Source organism: Antechinus flavipes, chromosome X (genome assembly GCF_016432865.1).
Source record: "Antechinus flavipes isolate AdamAnt ecotype Samford, QLD, Australia chromosome X, AdamAnt_v2, whole genome shotgun sequence".
Classification (NCBI taxonomy): domain Eukaryota; kingdom Metazoa; phylum Chordata; class Mammalia; order Dasyuromorphia; family Dasyuridae; genus Antechinus; species Antechinus flavipes.
This window is the reverse complement of record NC_067404.1, coordinates 4,459,784-4,481,924: the sequence shown is the minus strand read 5'-3', so window position 1 is coordinate 4,481,924 and position 22,141 is coordinate 4,459,784. Positions and strand designations below refer to the sequence as shown.

Genomic DNA, 22,141 nt, shown 5'->3' with positions numbered 1-22,141 from the left:
AATTAAGACAAAGGATATTTATGGGAAAGGAAATCTCTAACCTGATACTAAAGTAAATTCATGTTATCAATATTAATTGATTTAGAGATTATCCTTTTCATATCCTCTCTTTACTTTTGTTTTTATTGCAAATTCTTCTGTCTTGCCTCTATTACAAATAACACTAGTTCTTTATTTTAGACAGATAATATTTACTGGTTTTAGGAAAGCCCCATTTATTCCTATGTTTCTTGTGTTTTGCATAGTAATAGGTTTTGTATTTTGGTGGTTTAAAATTTTTGCATCAATATTCATTATAGAATTTGGTCTCTACTTTTGTTTCTGTATGGATTCATTTTAGGCATCAAGGCAATATTTATATGATATAATGCATTTGGTAGGACCCAGTCATTGTCTGTTTCTTGAACCATTTAGACGGGTTGGAAATAATTGTATTTACATGGTTCTAAGAAGTTGCTTTTAAATCCATTTTGTCCTCAGGGTTCACTTAGAAAGAACATTGGGGAAGATTTAATAGCATCACTAACTCCCATATTAGATTTAAAAAAAAATCCAAAGTCTTTTGTGATCCCAGCACTGACCAAGTTGGGGCCACAGATATAAAGCTAGATAACTAAAGTTGTGGAACTGCTAAAAAAAAAAAAAACACCTTAACAGATTCTGGAGATTTTGCTATCACTCATTAAGGAGATTGGCAATGAGTCGTTTTAAGATTGCAGGTAAGAGCTCCTGAGCCTGTGGGGTAGTTCCCATTGTGAAACATCTTTGTAATTTCTGAGATACCAGCCTGAAGAATTTCTATTAAGCTAAAATAAGGATGACATCTTATAAAAGTGTAAAAAGTTTTTAAAAGCAGTTGACAAATTAAGATCATCATAGCCAATGTTCCTCTGTTTCCTCATCTTCTCAGAGCAGATTAAGAAAAGAGAATGCTGGAGAATTGTAGGAAAACTTGAATTCTGCCTCATCTGGCAGAAAAGGGGAGGCAGCAACTGCAGCGGGGCCCTAGAAACCCTGGCCCAGCATCTCCCCAAACCAGCAGCTGCAGATGGGGTTGGGGGGAGGGTCAGGCCCGAAGGCCAGCACTCTCTGAGCCCTAACATTTATCTCAATCCACTAATGCATCTAGGTGTCCCTGCTTATAAGTTGCGGGAGTTACAGCTAAGCCAACGTGTCTGTTATTTATGAACATTGTGAGATGCTTCATTCAGATATTTGTCCTTCTTGCCATAGCGTTAAATGTAAAATTGGTGACTGCTGCTTATTGTGAGCACTTGGCTCTAGGTATGAAAGTATGCTCCCCAATTAATGTATGCCCCCAGCCCTTGCCAGGATGGGGGAGGTGTCACAGAGCAGAGCCCACAGCAGGCCTGAGGCTAGAGGGGGTGTGCCTGGGGGGGCAAGAAGCTCAGCCCCTTCTCTGGGTCTTTGTCTATTCCCCTCAATTTGTAAACTGGCTAAGGTCCTTGACACCATATTGTGAGAGGGTATATAGGCCATCAGCCCTGGAAATACTTGTTATGGCTGAACAAAGTCCCAAACAAGGAGCGGGATTAATGAGAATCTACAGATCTTTTTGTGATACAGAAGAGTTTTCTAATGACTGGGCTTTATGCCAGGATTAGTTTAAGGATGAGAAGAAAACCAAGTGAAAAATGTTAAGTGAAATTTTTACGTAGGAGCATGCTGGCAAACCTTGTCATTGTCACAAGGCTAACTTAATGGGTTGTACTGAGTCACCTTACAGAGGTTCCCACTGTTTAAAGAGATGTGGGGAAGAGGAGTCTAAGTTTAGAAACTGGTGCTAAGGGAAGTGAGCAGAAGCAAGAGAACACTGTACACAGTATCAACAAGGTTATGTGATGATCAACTGGGAGGGACTTGGCTCTTTTCAACACTGAGGTGATTCCAGGCGATTCCAATAAGCTTGGGATGGCAGGGGCCATCTGCATCCAGAGAGAGGACTACAAAGGCTGACTCTAGAGCAGAGCACAGTATTTTTCACCTGTGTTGTTGTTTGGTTGCTTGTTTTTGTTTTTCTTTTTCCTTTTCTCAATTTTTTTCCTTTTTGTCTAATTTCCTCTGTGTGTGCAACATGATGAGTATCTTTAGGATACTGATCCTGACACATGTTCAACCTATATCAGATTGCCGGCTGTCTTAGGGAGGATAGAGAGAAACATTTGAAACGCAAGGTTTTCTGAAGGTGAATGTTGGAAACTATCTTTGCATGTCCTTGGAAAAATAAAACAGGATAAAAAGTGTTTTCTGTAATGGTCGAACTGAAAACCATCTTTTAGATATCACACTATGTTGTGGGTTTTCTGTGATTAGTCTCGCAGTGTTACCTATGGAAGCTTACGGGCAATAAGTGTTATTTCGGGTATGTGATGTTTGAGAGCTGAAGCCCCGAGAATGAAACTTGCTATTGGAGACAGAATCTCTTAGGACTCGCTGATGCTGCTTTGAGCTCTGAATTCAGGTATGATTGTCTGATGGCCCATCAAGCCAGTCAGTCCTCATTGGAAAGAGCTGTCACAGCCTACTCAGAGGGGAGTGATCCTGCACACTCAGAGGTGGAGGTCTGCATCTGGCAAAAGCTGAGAGGACAAGCTTTGGCTTCATTATTGTGAGAACTTCCCATCCTGTTTCCCAGCTGTGTTCTTTGACTCGGAAGGTCTCCCAATTTACTTTTCCCGAGTCTGTGTATGAGATAGAATGGTGACCACATGATTGCTTGTAGACTGTGACTCTTACCTCAAGTCCAACAGACCCAAGAATGCTTTATTCCGACAGCCGTGTGCCTTTAGACTTAAGCCAGAAGGACCAGTTTGATACTGTTATAATTGTGTTCTTGCTTTTCCTTTTATAGCAGTTTTCCATAATGAGAGCAAGTGATCAGTAGAAAAAATGAGCACAATGTAAGTATGTAGGATATTGCTGTTTTCAGTCCTAAAATATGGAGTCATAATAAACTGACCAGTCAGGAAATGTGTGTGTGTGTGTGTGTGTGTGTGTGTGTGTGTGTGTGTGTGTAATTTCTATGAAACAAGGTCCTTAAATGTTTCAAAATGTTATAAGAATAATCGGGTCTTTATATTGTAAGACCTGGCTGTTATTCTCTTGATTATTGAAACTACATCAGAGATGTTGCTGGCGTGGTTTGTAGAAGAGAAGAGAATTTCAGTGCAGTTTTGTACAGGATATTTCCCACAGGTGACCTCTCCCCCTCCAGAGCCCACTTCACTCCTGGGTTCGGTGCTTCTTCTCCTTGCTTCCCTGTTGCCACGCATTTGGTCAGCCTCACTATGTCTGATGCTGTGGTGAAAATGGAGCACATTCTTTTTTTTTCCATGATAGCTTTTTATTTACCAGATATATGCATGGGAAATTTTTCAGCATTGACAACTGCAAAACCTTTTGTTCCAATTTTTCCTGCTTCACTTTAGACCACCTCTTTGCTTCTGAAGGGGGTCTCTGTGCTCTGGCCAATACTTCCTGGTGCGTTGTCATCCACCCCCTCCAACAAATTGCACTATGGGCCGACCGATCCTCAAGAAGGTCAGTGGGATACTTGACCTTCCTCAGCAGCTACATTCAAAGGGTTTGGGGACAAGCTCCGGGGGAATTTACTGTCCTCTCTAGTGATGCTTTCCTAATTAATATTTTGTTTTTGATTTAGTCCTTGCATTTTAATAAGATTTGTGTCTTTCAGACAAGTGTTAATCAGATTTCAGAGGGCCCTACAGGACAGCTATCTGTCAGCACCTCAGCCTCTGGAAGTGTGATCCCACCTGTGGATGCTGCTCTTCCCACCTGTGGATGCCGCTCCTCCCACCTGTGGATGCCGCTCCTCCCACCTGTGGATGCCGCTCCTCCCACCTGTGGATGCCGCTCCTCCCACCTGTGATTGCCGCTCCTCCCACCTGTGGATGCTGCTCCTCCCACCTGTGGAAGGTGCTGGGCTGCAATTCCCATCCAGCTCCACTCACTCATGACTAAGCCTTTAAGCAGGAGCAGGTCTATGCCCCTTATCAGCTGGAAACAGTTATGGAAAATGAGACATTTCTTCCTGGCCCCAAAGGGATTTGGGTCACAGGTCTTTGAGGGGAATCATGGAGTGTTTGCTGCTGCCGCAGCCCCAGCAGTTCTACCACTTTCTCTCAGAGACTTCATTGGAATAAAAGGACCCTTTGCTTTTTCCATGTATAAGGCGCTGCCCCCGCTCCGGAACAAAAGGGTTTTTACCCTTTTCACAGGGACCTTGCTCATGCATGCCCGACCTGGGATTGTAAAAGAAGTGCAAAATCTACTGAGCTCATCCAACTTGCTGCCAAATTCTCCTATTTTTTGCTTCCTTTCCCTTCTCTGAATAAACCCTCACATCACTCTGCTGGGTGTCCCCACCCCCTTAAAGAGGAGGTTCCCAGTGTGGTTTACCCTTTACTTAAGCAAATGGCCAAATCAGTGTCTTTGCTTGATTTGAGGTGGTTTGAGCCTGACTTCTTTCAGAGAAGCTACCAGAAACCATTGCCCAGCACCCCCGATCTTCAGTGTACCCCAGCGTTGAGTCTTTTCTCACAAAAGGTCCCAACTTCCTCCTTACTAAATGTGAGTCCCACTAGGGCACTGTGCCTGATTTATGGCATCATAATAAAACGTTTTGCCCCTTGAATCTGCGGCGCCTGAGCCTGTGAGTTCTTTCCGCGTGACGGCCGGCCTTTATGACTTCTTTTAGCTCTTCAGTTCCTGGCAAATGGGGAGGGCATGATGCGAACAAGCGTGCCAAGGCCTCCCCAGAGGCTCGGGGCTGGAGCCAGTAGGAAGAGCATTGCTGTGGCCAGGGGCACAGGGGCACGTCAATGCCAAAGGCTCGGGTGTTAGAGAATGCCGGCCAGGAGGGCGTTAGAGCATGAATCCCAGGGGGAGGCAGGGAAACTCGTGGGGTAGAGAGCTTCCAGGCTGGGGACTGAGCCACGGCGACCCTGCAGGGGAGCAAAGGTCAGGCTGGAAACCCCAGCCTGGGCTGGGACTTGAATAGAAGGCTTGGCCGTTGCCGTTCCGAAGACGCAGGTCAGAGGTCTGGCTCCTGATTTGGCAGGCAGGCTCCTGCACCCCACTTGTCAGAGGGAGCATTTGTCGTGTTCTACAAAATCTGGGGCCAGAGGGGCCGAGTGAGGCATGTAGGAGAGTCACCCACAGGAGGGAGTTAGAAGGAAGGTAAAATTACACTGTCTGTGATTTAATGATCCCAGGTGGGGGCCCATGTTGCTGCTTGTGCCCAGGACTCCCAAGTGTAAAGGACCTTGTAGGTAAGGCTCAGCTGTGCTGGGGGCCCTCAAACCTGCACCTCAGCTATATATTGGTGCGTTAGGGTGGTCCTCTCCCCCATAGCTAGATGCAGCGCTTGTGACTCTGGTGGTGTCAGGAGAAAGTGGTCGGGGACCCGAGCTGCTGCCTTTCCATAAGATGCTTCTCTGGGAGGCACACTGGGACCGGGTGGTTCTCAGCCCAGAGAGGAGCAGGTTTGGAGGGACCCGCTGTCCAGGACCAGCAAAAGACATCCCTCCCATTGGGGTCAAGATCCAGGCTTCTAACGGGGCACCTGAGGCTACAGCTTCAAGGGGGTGGGACCTTGAGTCCACAGGCATTTAAAGTGTTCTGAAAAGCATTGCACTGGAGGTGGCTCCGTGGGTTATTGGGGGGGGGGGGCAGAGGGAATCCTTTCGGCCTCCTGACAGAGTACAGGGATTAGGAGAAGAATAAACATTTTGAAAAATAAGAGGCCAGAAACTATTATAATGGCAGGAAAGCAAAGGCTTCCTTCAGAGGGTAGGCAGCTGTACGTTCTTAGACCCCCTTTGAATTAGTGGTCTGCACCTGCTGTCCGCTGCGTCTCAGTCTTGGGCCTGCTGTCTTTCTCGGCTGTTTGACTCCTCTGTTTTCTCGGTCAGGTGATGTGCAGGTTCTCCCCTCCAAGTACTCCCCTTTGGAGACGTGACAGGGGGATCCAGGACTCCAGTCCCTGGAGTTTGGCTGCAGCAGGGGTGCAAGTAGGGATTCCAAAAGGTAACTGCATCACGCCGCCTCCACTGAGCGTTTTCAGAGATGTTGGGGGCATTTCCAGTAGGCCCAGTAATGGGGTTGGATTAAGAGCTGGTCTCTGTTGGAGTTTCCAGAGAAAGGGGCTGTGAGACAAGTTGCTAAGTTGCGGATATTTTCTGAGCCCACCCAGTCCAGTAGTGTAGGCAGGAACCTGTGGCTGCTCTGCTTCCACCTACGGGTACACAGTGGCATTGGGCTTCCTCTTAAGGACTGAGCTTGTAGGAACCAAATGGCCTACATGGAAAGCTTACGGGGCAAAAGAAGGACTTTGGACCGGGGGTACCTAGTTCTTCCGAAAATGTAGCCAGGGAGGTTTCGGGTATCCAAGTACCTCTTTCAGCTATTCCTCATGTGCAGGGGTGATTGGCACCTAAGGAACCCCCTGTGAATACCACGGAGTATTTAGGAAACCCCCACAAGGGAAGCTTTTTCTAGGAGGAGATTCGCTACCCCAGAGGCTGGGGCAGTACGACAGGGCAACACTTACTCCCCCTGGGAACACATACAGACCATAGCCAAAGCATCTTGGTAAGCTTGGACAGGTGGCAACCGAATCAAGTCCTTCTGCCAGCTTTCAAAGGGGACATACGGAAGAGAACGTTGCCCAAGAGCTGGCTGCAGAAACGTGGAGGCTTTGTGCTTGGGAGAGGCGGGACCCACCTCCTAGGTGCTGGTAGGAGCCCTGAGAAAACTCCTTCTCCAGTCTTTTTGGGCCGGCTCCACCCATATCGAAGAATAAGTTCTTGTGGAGTCCTCCAAGTCCATTTGGGCCAACCCACAGTCCTGGAGTCTCATCAAGTTGCCATCCCTCCTTTTGAAGTTTTCTTGCTTTGTCACAAGCATTCTTTCTGGGCTGGAGCTATCTCTTCTTTGTTTTCTAGGCTAAGAGGCTAGGCAGACCTTCTAGTGGAGATGAATATGCTAAGGCCTTAGCAGTGGGGCACAGTGAATGTTCCATGGGGAGCTGTGCTATGGGAGCCACCCCTTCAGGATTTAAAGCATTTAAAGCTGAGGGTTCAAAGGCTTGGACAGCTAAATCGTTTCCGTGGGCACGTGTGTTGTTTTCTTGGCTGTGCCCTGGAATTTGTATTATTTCCATGACCTGGAGAAGGACTAAACGGCCTAATCAACGAGGCACCTGTTTCTGATTTTTTTATTAAAGCTTTTTCTTTTCTAAACATACGCACGGATCATTTTTCAACATTGACCCTTGCAAAACCTTGGGTTCCAAATTTTCCCCTTCTTCCCTCCACCCCCTCCCCTAGATGGCAAGTAATCCAATATATGTAACAGTTTCTGACTTTTAATGGGTATCCTGAGGAGGTGAGGCAGCGCCAGTTTCCAAAGCATCCCCAAGTCATGTACTACCCGAAATGCCTACCTGCCATCAGTGTAGATAGGATCCTTTTTTCCTTCCCCTATGGACAAGCCTTCGGTACAGCCCCGAATGCACTTACTGTGCCAAATGGGCATCGGGTAGGGATGAAGCCCTGCAACCCCTTCTGTGGCGGTGGCGATGCCATAACCAGCGACCACGTCTGCTTCCTCATTCCTGAGGCACGGTCCGTCAGCGTGCCAAAGTCTGCTCACTCTAAGAGGGCTTCCTTCGGGTCCTCCCTGGGACAAAGCAAGGCTTGCGGCTAAATTTCGGCCATGGTCTAAAGTCTCAGCCTGCTTTCCACTTCAGGGAGACTGTGTCTACACCTTGGATGGTCAGATTAGGCGCAAGGCTTGGATAACAGAGTCACTTCGCGGTTGGCTAATGTGTTGGAGGAGAAATGCTGGGGCTGGTAGAAAGTCAGGAGAGTTTCAATGGCTTGGGAAACAGGTACTGTTAAGGAAGGATCGAGACTAGTCCTTGGTAGCAGAGACAAGGACAGCTGGGGCCACTTCAGCTGGAAGCCAGCCTGGGAAGCCTTTAGCAGCACTGTCCACAGTTTTACCATAGTGTCCCATGGGATGACCATTTTCACCATGTTTCTGTTTAGTTCTGTGACTAGTGAAAAGAGGCTGCATTGCCTCTTTTCTCAGAGAGGAATAAATGGGATGGGAATCACTGGGGAGGCCGGGAGTGGGTGGGTTGGAGGGCAGACCTCGAAGATTCAAAGGAATTTTGAGCTTCTGAGGGGGAAGTGACTTACCTGATACACACCCAGAGAGAAAAGCCCAAGAGCTTCTGGGATCTCTGGAGGGGATGGCAGGGCTGTGGTGGGGAAAGGGAAGGGTAGGGAGTTAGGGGCAGGCAGCTCTCCAGCTGCTCACAACCTCCCCTCCAGAGTCAGGAGAGAAATGGAACCTTCCTCCTCCTCCTCCTCCTCCTCCTCCTCCTCCTCCTCCTCCTCCTCCTCCTCTTCCTCCTCCTCCTCCTCCTCCTTCTCCTCCTTCTCCTCCTTTTCTTCTCCTCACCTTCCTCCTCCTCCTCCTCCTTCTCCTCCTTTTCTTCTCCTCCTCTTCCTCCTCCTCCTCCTCCTCCTCCTCCTTCTCCTCTTATTCTTCCTGAACATCCTTCCATTTTTTTCTTTTCTGTATTTTTGAATGTTTCAATTGCCGTTCTATTTTCACCTTAACAAGTGGGGTAAAGTCAATGGAAAGCAATTATCTCACACTAGGGAAAGAATACATTCACTTGGGTGAGTGTTTTTCAAGCCCCAGATGTACCAAATGTGGTCATACATAGCCTTTTTTTTTATCTCACATACTTCATTTCCCCTAGGAAAGAGACTCTTAATTTACCAAATTCCAGAAACCTCTGAGGTGCTTTAAAACACTTCTCTCAATAGGATTAGGCCTGGTTGCTATGGGGACCAGTTCCTCACCCTTAGACCCAAAAGAACTCATTAATAAGAAAGGTGCCAAGGTCTCAGCACCAATCCTGGCTGCTTTCAAATTATGACAACTACAAGGACTCCTGATAATGAGCTTTGATTTGATTTGGGGATAATGGGGATATTTCCGAAGAATCTTCTCTTTCCCCTCCCATCTAGTTCCTGGATTAGACTTCAGGGACGCTGGATAAAACTCTTACTGCTTTCTTCTGTCCTTTGGGCTATTTCCCAAGCTCTGCACACCTGTGCTATGCCCAGGACCTAAGGCGGGCGGCAGCAGCAACAGTACTGAGAGGCTGATCTCGTCAGGCTGCAGTGTGTCCTGGAATAAGACCTGGGAGACTGATGGCCGGCCACGAGTCTCAAATATAAATTATCTTTCAGCATGGATTTCGAGCCTGTGACTGGGAGGCAAGAGAAATCCAGAGACCTCCCAGGAGCTTTCACTTAGATCTGCATTAGGTTAGAATGTGTGAAAAACCATGCACTGCAGCAGTAGAAGAACTCGGTCTCATGGAAGGGATAATGAAAGAACATTTCACTTGCAATGCTTTAGTGCTAAAGTCTAAGGAACCAAGAATCCTAAAGCTCTGTCCTGCAGCTGAGGAAAAAATACTTTAAAGTGCTGCAAAGTAGTGTTCCCCCGAAACTACTGAGAGGGCTGCTTAGGTCCTGGGAATCTGAGTGTCGTGGTCAGGGCACTCAGGGATTCTTTCTTCAGTCAGGGCCAAGTTGATGCTAGGATAACCTGGTTAATTTGATCCTCTGCCCTCCCCATTCCCTTCACCTGGAGTCATGAATGTATCTCTATTGTTCAGAATATTTCATCCCATATCTCTGTTAGCCCCTTTAATCTCAGGTAAGATTAAAATTATAGGAAAACTTTAAATTACGTTCTGCCACACCTAGTGGAAGTAAAGTGCAATAGCCAAAGTAGGGCCCCATACTTACAGTGACCCCAGTGTCCCTGTGCCCAGTTGCTGCCTAGGAAGGTCCAGGTGCCCCTGACAGTACCTAGAATGAGAATAGGAGGTGGGGAAAGCCATTCAACCTCTGCTGGGCACCCCTTCTCCCCACCTTGTGGAAATGTATTAACTGTGAAATTTTAAGCAAGTTATCTTATTTCTCTTTGCCCCAGTTTCCTGATTTGTAAAGAAAATGGTACCCGCCTCCCAAGGTAGTTGTTGTGAGATCAAAATAATATAATGTTTGTAAAGTGCTTGACACAGTGGCTGGCATATGCTGAGAGCTATGTTATTATATTATGTTATTCTTCCATATCTGATAACTTTAAAGTGGTTTTAAAATGTCAATGCTAATAAGGTCAATGATTTTCATATGTAATAATTTGAAAATGTAATTGATGTCATCTGAAATTTATTGCTTGTGTTGTTATTGTAATTCTAAATAAAAATTAGAATGGAAATTGTTTTGGAGAGACCATTGTAAATCAGAAATGCTATTAGACAACATTTCTTTTTCTTTTCATTTGAGATTTTTTTGTGTGTGTGAATAAAGTTCTGATATTCAAAATCTATTTGAAATAGACACAGATCTAGAAGACCAATATTCATTCTTCAATAGATCAATAGTCAAGGGATGTGAATATTTTTCTTTTTTTATTATAGCTTTTTCATTTGTAAAACATATGCATGGGTAGTTTTTCAGCATTGACCCTTGCAAAACCTTCTGTTCCAACTTTTCCCCTTCTTCCCCCCACCTCCTCCCCTAGATGAAAGGTAGTCTGATACATGTTAAATTTGTTAAAGTATATGTTAAATATGAAATATGTATACATATTTATAGTTATCTTGTTGCACAAGAAAAATTGAATTTACAAAGGTGATAAACATAATCTGAGAAGGAAAATAAGAGTGCAAGCAGACAATAATAGAAAGAGTGGAAATGCTATGTTGTGGTCCACACTCATTTCCCAGAGTTCTTTCGCTGGGTGTAGCTGGTTCTCTTCATTACTAAACAATTGAAACGCATTGGATCATCTCATTGCTGAAGAGAGCCACGTCCATCAGAATTGATACTCATATGTATTGTTGTTAAAGTGTATAATGATCTACTGGTCCTGCTCATTTCACTCAGGATCAGTTCACGTAAGTCTCTCCAGGCCTCTCTGGAATCATCCTTCTGGTCATTTCTTACAGAACAATACTATTCCGTAGCATTCATATACCATAATTTATTTAGCCATTCTCCAATTGATTGACATCCATTCAATTTCCTACAAAAAGGGCTGCTACAAACATTTTTGCAATATGAGTCCCTTTCCCATCTTTAATACCTCTTTGGGATATAAGCCCAGTAGTAACACTGCTGGATCAAAGGGTTGAGCAAAAACAGTTTGAAAATTTGGGGGCATAGTTCCAAATTGCTCTCAAGAATGGCTGGATGTGTTCACAATTCCACCAAGAATCTCTCAGTGTCCCAGCTTTCCCACATCCCCTCCAACATCCAGCATTATCTTTTCCTGTCATCTTAGCCAATCTGACAGATGTACAGTGGTATCTCAGAGTTCTCTTAATTTGCATTTCTCTGATTAATAATGATGAATAAGAAATCTTATTAGTAGTAAGTTCATTTCACATCATTGTAAGGACATGACTTTCCCCATATGAACCTAATTCCCATGTAAACCATGAGAACCCAATCGAGGAAGGATGTGACTCCCCCTGTGAGGACTTGACTACCCTCTCACCCCAAGAGCATATATTTTAACTCCTTCTCCTATGAAAACCTGACCGTTCCTTGACCCATAAGAACATATATTTCAACTCTTTCCTTTTTAATCTATAAGACAGGCATGTACCACCTGTGTTTTAGCTCCAATTATATGATTCCAGGAACTCGCCACTCCTTGGAACTGTTGCTGTTGATAAGGACTGGCCTCCTTATCAATGCAACATTTGATTATAACCACCTGGAGCCCTAGTTGGTGCGTCCTTGTCTTAGATGAGGTCTTCATTTGGCCCAAAGCCTTCTTTGTTTGGACCCCTATAAAGAGTGGGCAAAGCATTCCCCACTTTGAAGCCTCACCTATGGAGATGACGATCTGCCTAGGACTTTCCCGATCGAGACTCACAGGCTGAAATATTGGGGCCTTCCCAGCCGTCCAATTAGAGTTGAAGCTCCCTCGATCGTACTGAATAATGTATTCCCTCTCTTTCTCTGCTATTCTAATCATAATCTTTATTATTCTTTGCCTCTTGTGTATTATTTGCTATATGTGTTGTTATTGCAAGCATTCTATCCCGTGCATTGTACAATTAAATTTTACTTTTACTTTAACTGAGCCTGAGAGCATCATTTATAAAAGCAGATTCGAACTTCTCTTAAAAATCATATAACATTAATAGAACAAATGACTTGGAGCATCTTTTCATATGGGGGCTAGAAGTAGTTTCCATTTCTTCATCTGAAAACTGTCTGTTTGTATCTTTTGACCATTGATCAATTAGAGAATGGCTTGATTTCTTATATCTTAGAGTCAATTCTATATAAATTTTGGAAATGAGGACTTTATCAGAACCTTTGACTGTAAAAATGTATTTCCAGTTTATTGTTTCCCTTCTGATCTTGTCTGCATAAATTTTTGGGTTTTTTCTTTGTTTGTTTGTTTTGTTTTGTTTTGTTTTGTTTTGTTTTGTTTTGTTTTGTTTTGTTTTGTTTTGTTTTGTTTTGTTTTTTTACTTACAGCTTTTTATTGTCAGAACACATGCGTGGATAATTTTTTGCAACATTATCCCTTACACTCACTTCTGTTCCGACTTTTCCCCTCCCTCCCTCCACCCCTCCCCCAGATGGCAAGCATGTTAAATATGTCACAGTATATCCTAGATACAATCTATGTGTGCAGAACCAAACAGTTCTCTTGTTGCACAGGAAGAATTGGATTCAGAAGGTAGAAAAAACCCGGGAAGAAAAACAAAAATGCAATTAGTTTACATTCATTTCCCAGTGTTCTTTCTTTGGGTGTAGCTGCTTCTGTCCATCATTGATCAAGTAAAAGTGAGTTAGATCTTCTCTTTGTCAAAGAAATCCACTTCCACCAGAATACATCCTCATACAGTATTGTTGTTGATGTATATAATGATCTCCTGGTTCTGCTCATTTCCCTTAGCATCAGTTCATGTAAGTCTCTCCAAGCCTCTCTGTATTCATCCTGCTGGTCATTTCTTACAGAATAATAATATTCCATAATATTCATATACCACAGTTTAACCAACCATTCTCCAATTGATGGGCATCCATTCATTTTCCAGTTTCTAGCCACTACAAACAGGGCTGCCACAAACATTTTGGCACATACAGGTCCCTTTCCCTTCCTTAGTATCTCTTTGAGATATACGCCCAGTCGTAGCACTGCTGGATCAAAGGGTATGCACAGTTTGATAACTTTTGGGACATAATTCCAGATTGCCCTCCAGAATGGTTGGATTCGTTCACAACTCCACCAACAATGCATCAGTGTCCCAGTTTTCCCGCATCCCCTCCAACATGCATCATTATTTTTTCCTGTCATCTTAGCCAACCTGACAGGGGTGTAGTGGTATCTCAGAGTTGTCTTAATTTGCATTTCTCTGATCAATAGTGATTTGGAACACTCTTTCATATGAGTGGAAATAGTTTCAATTTCATCATCTGAAAATTGTCTGTTCATATCCTTTGACTATTTATCAATTGGAGAATTGTTGGGGGCCGGACCAGGTCACAGGAAAACGGGAAACCACAATAGTGACTGCCTCTTCCAGCTTCCCCGAGCCTGACGGGGCTTCGGACGTCTCCGGCTCTCCTCGTGGAGACGGGAGGAGGGAATCACCAGACAGAGAGCCGAGGTTGATAGAACACAGTGATGTTTATTGATGTTACAAGTCAGCCATGTCTCCCCGAACTGTCCCGTGCCCGCTCTTTTTTATAGCTCTTTTCCTTCCTCCTTGCTGTTCACCAATCGGGCTAGAGACTCCTCCCCAATCCCTCCCCGAAGGAGGAGCCCAATCTCTCTGTGCCTCCCCTGCCCCTAGACCAGGCCAGGCTCCACCACGCCAGCACTGCCAGCGTGGTAGTCCAGGGATCCGGGTTAGGGTGGGCCTGACACAAAGGCGTCTCAACTCACTCCAGGAGGGTCAGGTCCAGAGCCTCTTACAGAGAATGGCTTGATTTTTTTATACATTAGAGTCAATTCTCTATATATTTTGGAAATGAGGCCTTTATCAGAACCTTTAACTCTGAAGATGTTTTCCCAGTTTGTTGCTTCCCTTCTAATCTAATTTCTGACTTTCCTTTGGTAGATAAATTCCCAAATATTTTATGCTGTCGACAGTTATTTTGAATGGAATTTCTCTTTGTATCTGTTGCTGTTGGATTTGGTTGGTGATGTATAAAAATGCTGAGGATTTATGGGGATTTATTGTGTATCTTGCTACTTTGCTAAAATTATGAATGTTTTCTAATAGCTTTTTAGTAGAATCTCTGGGGTTCTCTAAGTATACCATCATGTTATCTGCAAAGAGTGATAGTTTGGTTTCCTCTTTACCTACTTTAATTCCTTTAATCTTTTTCTTGACTGTTATTGCCAAGGCTAGTATTTCTAATACAATACTGAATAATAATGGTGATAGTGAGCAACCTTGTTTCACTCCTGATCTTACTGGGAAAGGTTCCAGTTTTTCCCCATTGCATACGATGCTTACTGATGGTTTTTAATATATACTCCTGACTATTTTATTTTATTTTTAAATTTTTATTTAATAATTACTTTATATTGACAGAACCCATGCCAGGGTAATTTTTTTTACAACATTATCCCTTGCACTCATTTCTGTTCCAATTTTCCCCCTCCCTCCCTCCACCCCCTCCCCTCCCCTAGATGGCAAGCAGTCCTATATATGTTGGATATGTTGCAGTATATCCTAGATACAATATATGTTTGCAGAACTGAACAGTTCTTGTTGCATAGGGAGAATTGGATTCAGAAGGTATAAATAACCCGGGAAGAAAAACAAAAATGCAGATAGTTCACATTTGTTTCCCAGTGTTCTTTCTTTGGGTGTAGCTGCTTTTGTCCATCATTTATCAATTGAAACTCAGGTCTCTTTGTCAAAGAAATCCACTTCCATCGAAATATGTCCTCATACAATATCGTTGTCGAAGTGTATAATGATCTCCTGGTTCTGCTCATTTCACTTAGCATCAGTTCATGTAAGTCTCGCCAGTCCTCTCTGTATTCATCCTGCTGGTCATTTCTTACAGAACAATAATATTCCATAACATTCATATACCACAATTTACCCAGCCATTCTCCAATTGATGGGCATCCATTCATTTTCCAGTTTCTAGCCACTACAAACAGGGCTGCTATAAACATTTTGGCACATACAGGTCCCTTTCCCTTCTTTAGTATTTCTTTGGGATATAAGCCCAATAGAAACACTGCTGGATCAAAGGGTATGCACAATTTGATAATTTTTGGGGCATAATTCCAGATTGCTCTCCAGAATGGTTGGATTCGTTCAAAACTCCACCAACAATGCATTAGTGTCCCAGTTTTCCCGCATCCCCTCCAACATTCATCATTATTTTTTCCTGTCATCTTAGCCAATCTGACAGGTGTGTAGTGGTATCTCAGAGTTGTCTTAATTTGCATTTCTCTCATCAATAATGATTTGGAACACTCTTTCATATGAGTGGTAATAATTTCAATTTCATCCTCTGGAAATTGTCTGTTCATATCCTTTGACCATTGATCAATTGGAGAATGGCTTGATTTCTTATAAATTTGAGTCAGTTCTCTATATATTTTGGAAATGAGGCCTTTATCAGAACCTTTAACTGTGAAGATGTTTCCCCAGTTTGTTGCTTCCCTTCTAATCTTGTTTGCATTGGTTTTGTTTGTACAAAGGCTTTTTAATTTGATGTAATCAAAAATTTTCTATTTTGTGATCAGTAATGGTCTCTAGTTCATCTTTGGTCACAAATTCTTTCTCCTCCACAAGTTTGAGAGATAAACTATCCTATGTTCCTCTAATTTATTTATAATCTCGTTCTTTATGCCTAGGTCTTGGACCCATTTTGATCTTATCTTGGTATATGGTGTTAAGTGTGGGTCCATGCCTAATTTCTGCCATACTAATTTCCAATTATCCCAGCAGTTTTTATCAAATAATGAATTCTTATCCCAGAAGTTAGGGTCTTTGGGTTTGTCAAACACTAGATTGCTATAGTTGACTATTCTGTCTTGTGAACCTAACCTTTCCCACAGATCCACTAATCTATTTCTTAGCCAATACCAAATGGTTTTGGTGACTGCTGCTTTATAATATAATTTTAGATCAGGTACAGCTAGGCCACCTTCATTTGATTTTTTTTTCATTAATTCCCTTGAGATTCTCGACTTTTTATTGTTCCATATGAATTTTGTTGTTATTTTTTCTAGATCATTAAAATATTTTCTTGGAAGTCTGATTGGTATAGCACTAAATAAATAGATTAGTTTAGGGAGTATTGTCATCTTTATTATGTTCGCTCGGCCGATCCAAGAGCACTTAATATTTTTCCAATTATTTAAGTCTGACTTTATTTGTGTGGAGACTTTTTTATAATTTTGCTCATATAATTCCTGACTTTCCTTTGGTAGATAGATTCCCAAATATTTTATGGTATCAACAGTTATTCTGAATGGAATTTCTCTTTGTTACTCCTGACTATTCTAAGGAAAAGTCCATTTATTCCTATACTCTCAAGTGTTTTTATTAGGAATGGATGTTGGATTTTATCAAATTGTCTGCCTTAGTTCTGTTTGTACAAAAGCTTTTTAATTTGATATAATCAAAAATTTTTTTTGTGATCAATAATGATCTCTACTTCTTCTTTGGCCACAAATTCTTTCCTTCTCCACAGGTTTGAGAGGTAAACTATCCTATGTTCTTCTGATTTGTTTATGATATCATTCTTTATGTCTAGACCATGAACTCATTTGGATCTTATCTTGATCTATGGTATTAGGTGTGGGTCAATGCCTAGTTTCTGCCATACTAGTTTGCATTTTTTTTCCAGCAATTTTTGTCAAATAGTGAGTTCTTATCCCCAAAGCTGGGGTCTTTGTATTTGTCAAACACTAAATTATTATAGTCATTGACTATTTTGTCCTGTGTACCTAACCTCTTCCACTGATAAACTACTCTCTTTCTTAGCCAGTACCAAATGGTTTTGGTAACTGCTGCATTATAATATAATTTTAGATCTGGTACAGCTAGGCCACCTTCTTTTGGAATTTTTTCTTAATTCTCTTAAATTCTTGACCTTTTGTTCTTCCAGAAAGATTTTGTTATTAATTTTTCCAGGTCTATGAAATAATTTCTTGGGAGTCTGATTGGTATAGCACTAAAAAATAGATTAGTTTGGGTAATATTGTCATCTTTATTATATTCGCTTGACCTATCCAAGAGCATTTAATATTTTTCCAATTGGTTATATCTGATTTTATTTGTGTGGAAAGTGCTTTGTAGTTTTGCGCGTATAGTTCCTGACTTTCCCTGGGCAAATAGATTCCCAAATATTTTTTACTATTGACAGATATTTTAAATGGAATTTCTCTATGTATCTCTAACTGATGGATTTTGCTAATGATATATGAGAATGCTGATGATTTATGTGGATTTATTTTGTATCCTGCAACTTTACTAAAATTGTGGATTATTTCTAATAGTTTTTTAGGAGAATCTCTGAGGTTCTCTAAGTATACCATCATATCATCTGCAAAGAGTGATAATTTTGTTTCCTCATTACCTACTCTAATTCCTTTAATCTCTTTCTCAACTCTTATTGCAGAAGCTAGCATTTCTAATACAATATTGAATAGTAATGGTGATAGTATGCAACCTTGTTTCACTCCTGATCTTCCTGGGAATGGTTCCAGTTTATCCCCATGATATATGAGGCTCACTGATGGTTTTAAATAAATGCTACTGACTATTTTAAGGAAAAGTCCATTTATTACTCTCAAGTGTTTTTCATAGGAATGGATGTTGGATTTTATCCAATGCTTTTTCTGCATCTAATGAGATGATCATATGGTTTTTGTTAGTTTGGGTATTGATATAGTCAATTATGCTAATCCTTTTCCTAATATTGAACCAGCCCTACATTCCTGGTATAAATCCTACTTGGTCATAGTATATTATCCTGGGGATGATTTTCTGTAATCTTTTTGTTAACGTTTTATTTAAGATTTTTGCATCAATATTCATTAGGGAGCATGGTCTATAATTTTCTTTCTATGCTTTCATCCTACCTGGTTTAGGTATAAGTACCATGTCTGTGTCATCAAAGGAACTTGGTAGGAGTCCTTCATTCTCTGTTTTTTCAAACAGTTTATATAGAATTGCAGTTAATTGTTCTTTAAATGTTTGGCAAAATTCACATGTAAATCCATCTGGTCCTGGGGATTTTTTCTTAGAATGTTGATTAATAGCTTGTTCTAGTTCTTTTTTCTAAAATGGGACTACTTAAGTAATTTACTTCCTCCTCTGTTAATCTGGGCAGCCTATATTTTTGAATGTAGTCATCTATTTCACTTAGGTTATCAAATTTATTGGCATAAAGTTGGGCAAAGTAACTTCTAATTGTTGCTCTAATAACCTCTTCATTGGTAGAAAGTTCTCCCTTTTCATTTTTAAGACAAACAATTTGATTTTCCTCTCTCCTTTTTCTAATCAAATTTACCAAAGGTTTATCTACTGTGTTGGTTTTTGATAAAACCAACCCTTAGTTTTGTTTATTATTTCAATATTTTCTTTTCTTTTGGTCTTATTAATCTCCCTTTTTATTTTTAGAATTTCAAAGTTGGTATTTATTTGAGGGTTTTCAATTTGTTCTTTTTATTAACTTATTTAGTTGCAATTCATTGATCTTCTCTTTCCCTATTTTATGCAAATATACATTTAGAGATATACATTTTCCCCTAATAACTGCTGTGGCTGCATCCCATAAATTTTGGCATGTTTCTTCATTATTGTCATTATCTGGGGTGAAATTATCAATTGTGTCTATGATTTATTTTTTTACCCACTCATTCTTTAGGATTAGATTATTGTTTCCAATTAATTTTGGTCTATTTTCCCTTATCATTTATTACATATAATTTTTATTGCAACATGACCTGAAAAAGATGCATTTACTATTTCCACCTTTCTGCATTTGATTTTGAGGTTGCCCTAATACATGTTCAGTTTTTGTGTAGGTTCTCTGTACTGTCCCCATTTAATGTTTCTCCAAAGAATTGTCATATGTCATTTTCTAAAATTCTATTTACCTCCTTCACTTCTTTCTTATTTATTTTGTGGTTCATTTTATCTATTCCTAATAACGGTTGAGTCCCCCACTCGTATAGTTTTGCTTTCTTTTTCTTCTTACAGCTCTCACTTGGCACATATATGTTTAGTATTGATATCATTTCATTATCACTACCTTTAGCAAAATGTAGTTTCCTTCCTTAACTTTTAACTAGATTAATTTTGCTTTTGCTTGATCTGAGATCAGTTTCATTATCTCTGCTTTTTTTTTTAAACTTCAGCTGAAGCTCCAACTTTTCTGCTCCAACTTTTTACCTTTATTCTGTATGTATCACTCTGTTTTAAATGTGTTCCTTGTAAACAACATATTGTAGGATTCTGGCTTTTAATCCATGGAAGCTATCTGCTTCCATTTTATGGGAGAAATCATTTCATTCACATTCACGATTAAAATTACTCTGTATTTCCCACCATCTTATTTCCCTTAAGTTATACTTTTCTCTTTCCTTTCCCCCTTTCCTCTCTCCAGCATTTTTCTTCTACCACCTCTCTCAAGCAGCTCTCTCCTTTTATATCCTCTCCTCCCTTTCTTATCCCTTTCCCCTTTAACTTCTGTTCTCTCTTCTATTACCTCCCCCTTTCCCTTCCTACTTCCCCTTAGGGTGAGACAAGTTTCTCTAGAAAACTAAATATGTCTGATATTTTCTCTTTAAGCCAAATCCAGTGAGATTAACATTCACACAATGCTTATCCCCCCTCCCTTTTTTCCTTCATTTGTAATAGGCCTTTTTTGCCTCTTCATGTGATACAATTTACCCCATTTACCTCCTCTCTCTTCTTCTTCCAGTACAATCTCTTTTCTACCCATCGTTTATTTTCTTTATTATCACAATAAAATCAGATGATACTCCTTCTAAGTATTCCCCTAACAAAGATGCAGTTCTCAAGAGTTTAACATCATCTTTCCAAAAGCAGATATAAACTTTTTAACCTTGAAAACATATTTTTTTTTCTTTTCTTTTTACTTTTTATGTTTCTCTTGTGTTATGTATTTGAAGATCAAATTTTCTTTTCAGCTCTGGTCTATTCATCAAAAATAAATGAAATTCACCTATTTCATTGAATGTTCATCTTTTTTTCCTGGAAAATAATGCTTAATTTTGTTGTATAGTTGATTCTTGGTTGCAGTCCAAGGTCTTTTGCCCTTTGGAATCATATTCTAGACCCTTCAATTCTTTAAAGTGATAGCTGCTAGGGCCTGAGTGATTCTGATTGTGGCTCTTTGATATCTGAATCATTTCTTTCTGGCTGCTTGCAGTATTTTTTCCTTTATCTGATAATTCTGAAATTTATCTATGAGTTTGCATTTTGGCATCTCTTTTAGGAAGTGATTGGTGAATTCTTTCAATGGCTATTTTACTCTCTAGTTCTGGGACATCAAGGCAGTTTTCCTCGATGATTCCCTTAAAGATGTTGTCTAAGCTGTTTTTTCATCATGATTTCCAGGTACTCCAATAATTCTTAGATTGTCTTTTCTGGATCTATTTTCCAGGTCAGTTGATTTTCCAATGAGTTATTTTACGTTTTCTCCTTTTTAATTTTTTAATTTTTTTTTTTTTTACTGTTTCATGAAGTCTTATTGAACCATTCATTTCCATTTGTTCAATTCTAATTTTTAGTGATTTTTTTTCAGTTAGCTTTTTTAATCTGCTTTTACATTTGGCCAATTGATTTTTTAAATGAGTTGTTTTGTCCAATGTATATTTTTTTCCATTTCACAAACTCTGTTTTTCAAGGAGCTGTTTTCTTTTTCCGTTTTACTAACTCTATGTTTTAAGGAGTTATATTCTTTTTCCATTTCACCAAATCTATTTTTAAGGAGTTTTCTTCACATTTTTTTTTGTGTTTTCTTTTCCAAACTCTCCTTCAAAGTTATCATTTTCCATTTTTTTCTCTTTTAAAATCCTTTTCAAATTTGTCCAAGAGAGATTGCAAGATGGTGACCAATTAATATCATCCTTTGAAGTTTCACCTGGAGACAGTTTGCCTTTAGTGTCCTCAGGGTTTGAGGTCTGTTTCTCCTTGTCTTCATAAAAGTTATCAATGGTAAGAGCTCTTTTTGCTTTTTTGCTCATTTTTAAGGGTTGAAGTCTGCTCTTATGGCAAAGGGGAGATTGTCTCAAGCTTCCTCTACAGGGTACAGTTGCTTCATGCTTCTCTGGGGCCAGTACTGCTGCTTTCCTTTCCATGCTAAGTGGAAGTGGCCAAGTCCCACATTATGCTGGGTTTTAAGGGCTCACAAATTGCCTTCTGTAGGGAGGTCTCACAGGTATTCTGTTGATCCACTTGCTACTGAAGCAGGATATAGTAGCCAATGATGGACCATTATCCCCCTTCCACCCTCCCCCTGTGCCCAATTTAGACAGATTTTCCCTCACATTGTTCCAAAATATCTTCTGCTGAAAATTTGTTACACTCCAAATATTTGTGGCTTCTGTCACTCCAAAACTAGTTCAGAGGCTTGATCTGATGTTGATCTAAGAGAGGTGAGAAAGAGCTTAGAAAAAGATGTATCTACTCTCTGCGGTCTTGGCTCCACCCCCTTTTCCAAACCTTTCTATCCCTCTTCAGATTCCCCATGCCTTTCCCCGTTAACCATTGTCTCAGTTGAGAACATTGTCTCTTATTTCACTAACAAAATTGAAACGTTTCCCTTACAGCTTCCTCTTCTCCATTCTCCTTCGATTTATATTTCTTTGATGCCTTCTGCCACTATCCCTACTTTTATTCCTGTCTCACATAACAATGTGACTTTTTTTTAGTCTATCAGTAAGTATTTATTAAATGTCTTCTATGTGCCAGACGCTATGCTAAGATTTAAAAAAGACAAAAGACAGTTTCTGCCTTTAA

General features: G+C 40.8%; 1 protein-coding gene and 1 long non-coding RNA gene across 68 annotated transcripts in view; one reads left to right on the top strand and one right to left on the bottom strand.

Moving 5' to 3' along the window:
* Positions 1–22,141, top strand: part of LOC127542973 (uncharacterized) — a 294,969-nt gene that overhangs the window by 71,092 nt on the left and 201,736 nt on the right. For 26 of the 45 annotated variants that reach the window (XR_007948954.1, XR_007948959.1, XR_007948958.1 and 23 more), the window contains 2 exons: positions 2,873–2,921; positions 3,450–3,502. The exons of 12 other annotated variants lie outside the window; for them this stretch is intronic. The gene's annotated coding sequence lies outside the window, so the exon portion shown is untranslated. Of the gene's footprint in view, positions 1–2,872; positions 2,922–3,449; positions 3,562–3,715; positions 3,810–22,141 lie in introns of those variants that run through there. 7 more of the 45 variants (XR_007948964.1, XR_007948983.1, XR_007948981.1 and 4 more) reach the window with 5 other exon arrangements.
* Positions 3,340–22,141, bottom strand: part of LOC127542985 (uncharacterized) — a 74,963-nt gene continuing 56,161 nt past the window's right edge. For 13 of the 23 annotated variants that reach the window (XR_007948994.1, XR_007948991.1, XR_007948990.1 and 10 more), the window contains one exon: positions 3,340–3,904. This is a non-coding gene — a long non-coding RNA (uncharacterized LOC127542985). Of the gene's footprint in view, positions 3,905–3,926; positions 3,949–22,141 lie in introns of all 23 variants that reach the window. The other 10 variants (XR_007949005.1, XR_007948995.1, XR_007949006.1 and 7 more) reach the window with 4 other exon arrangements.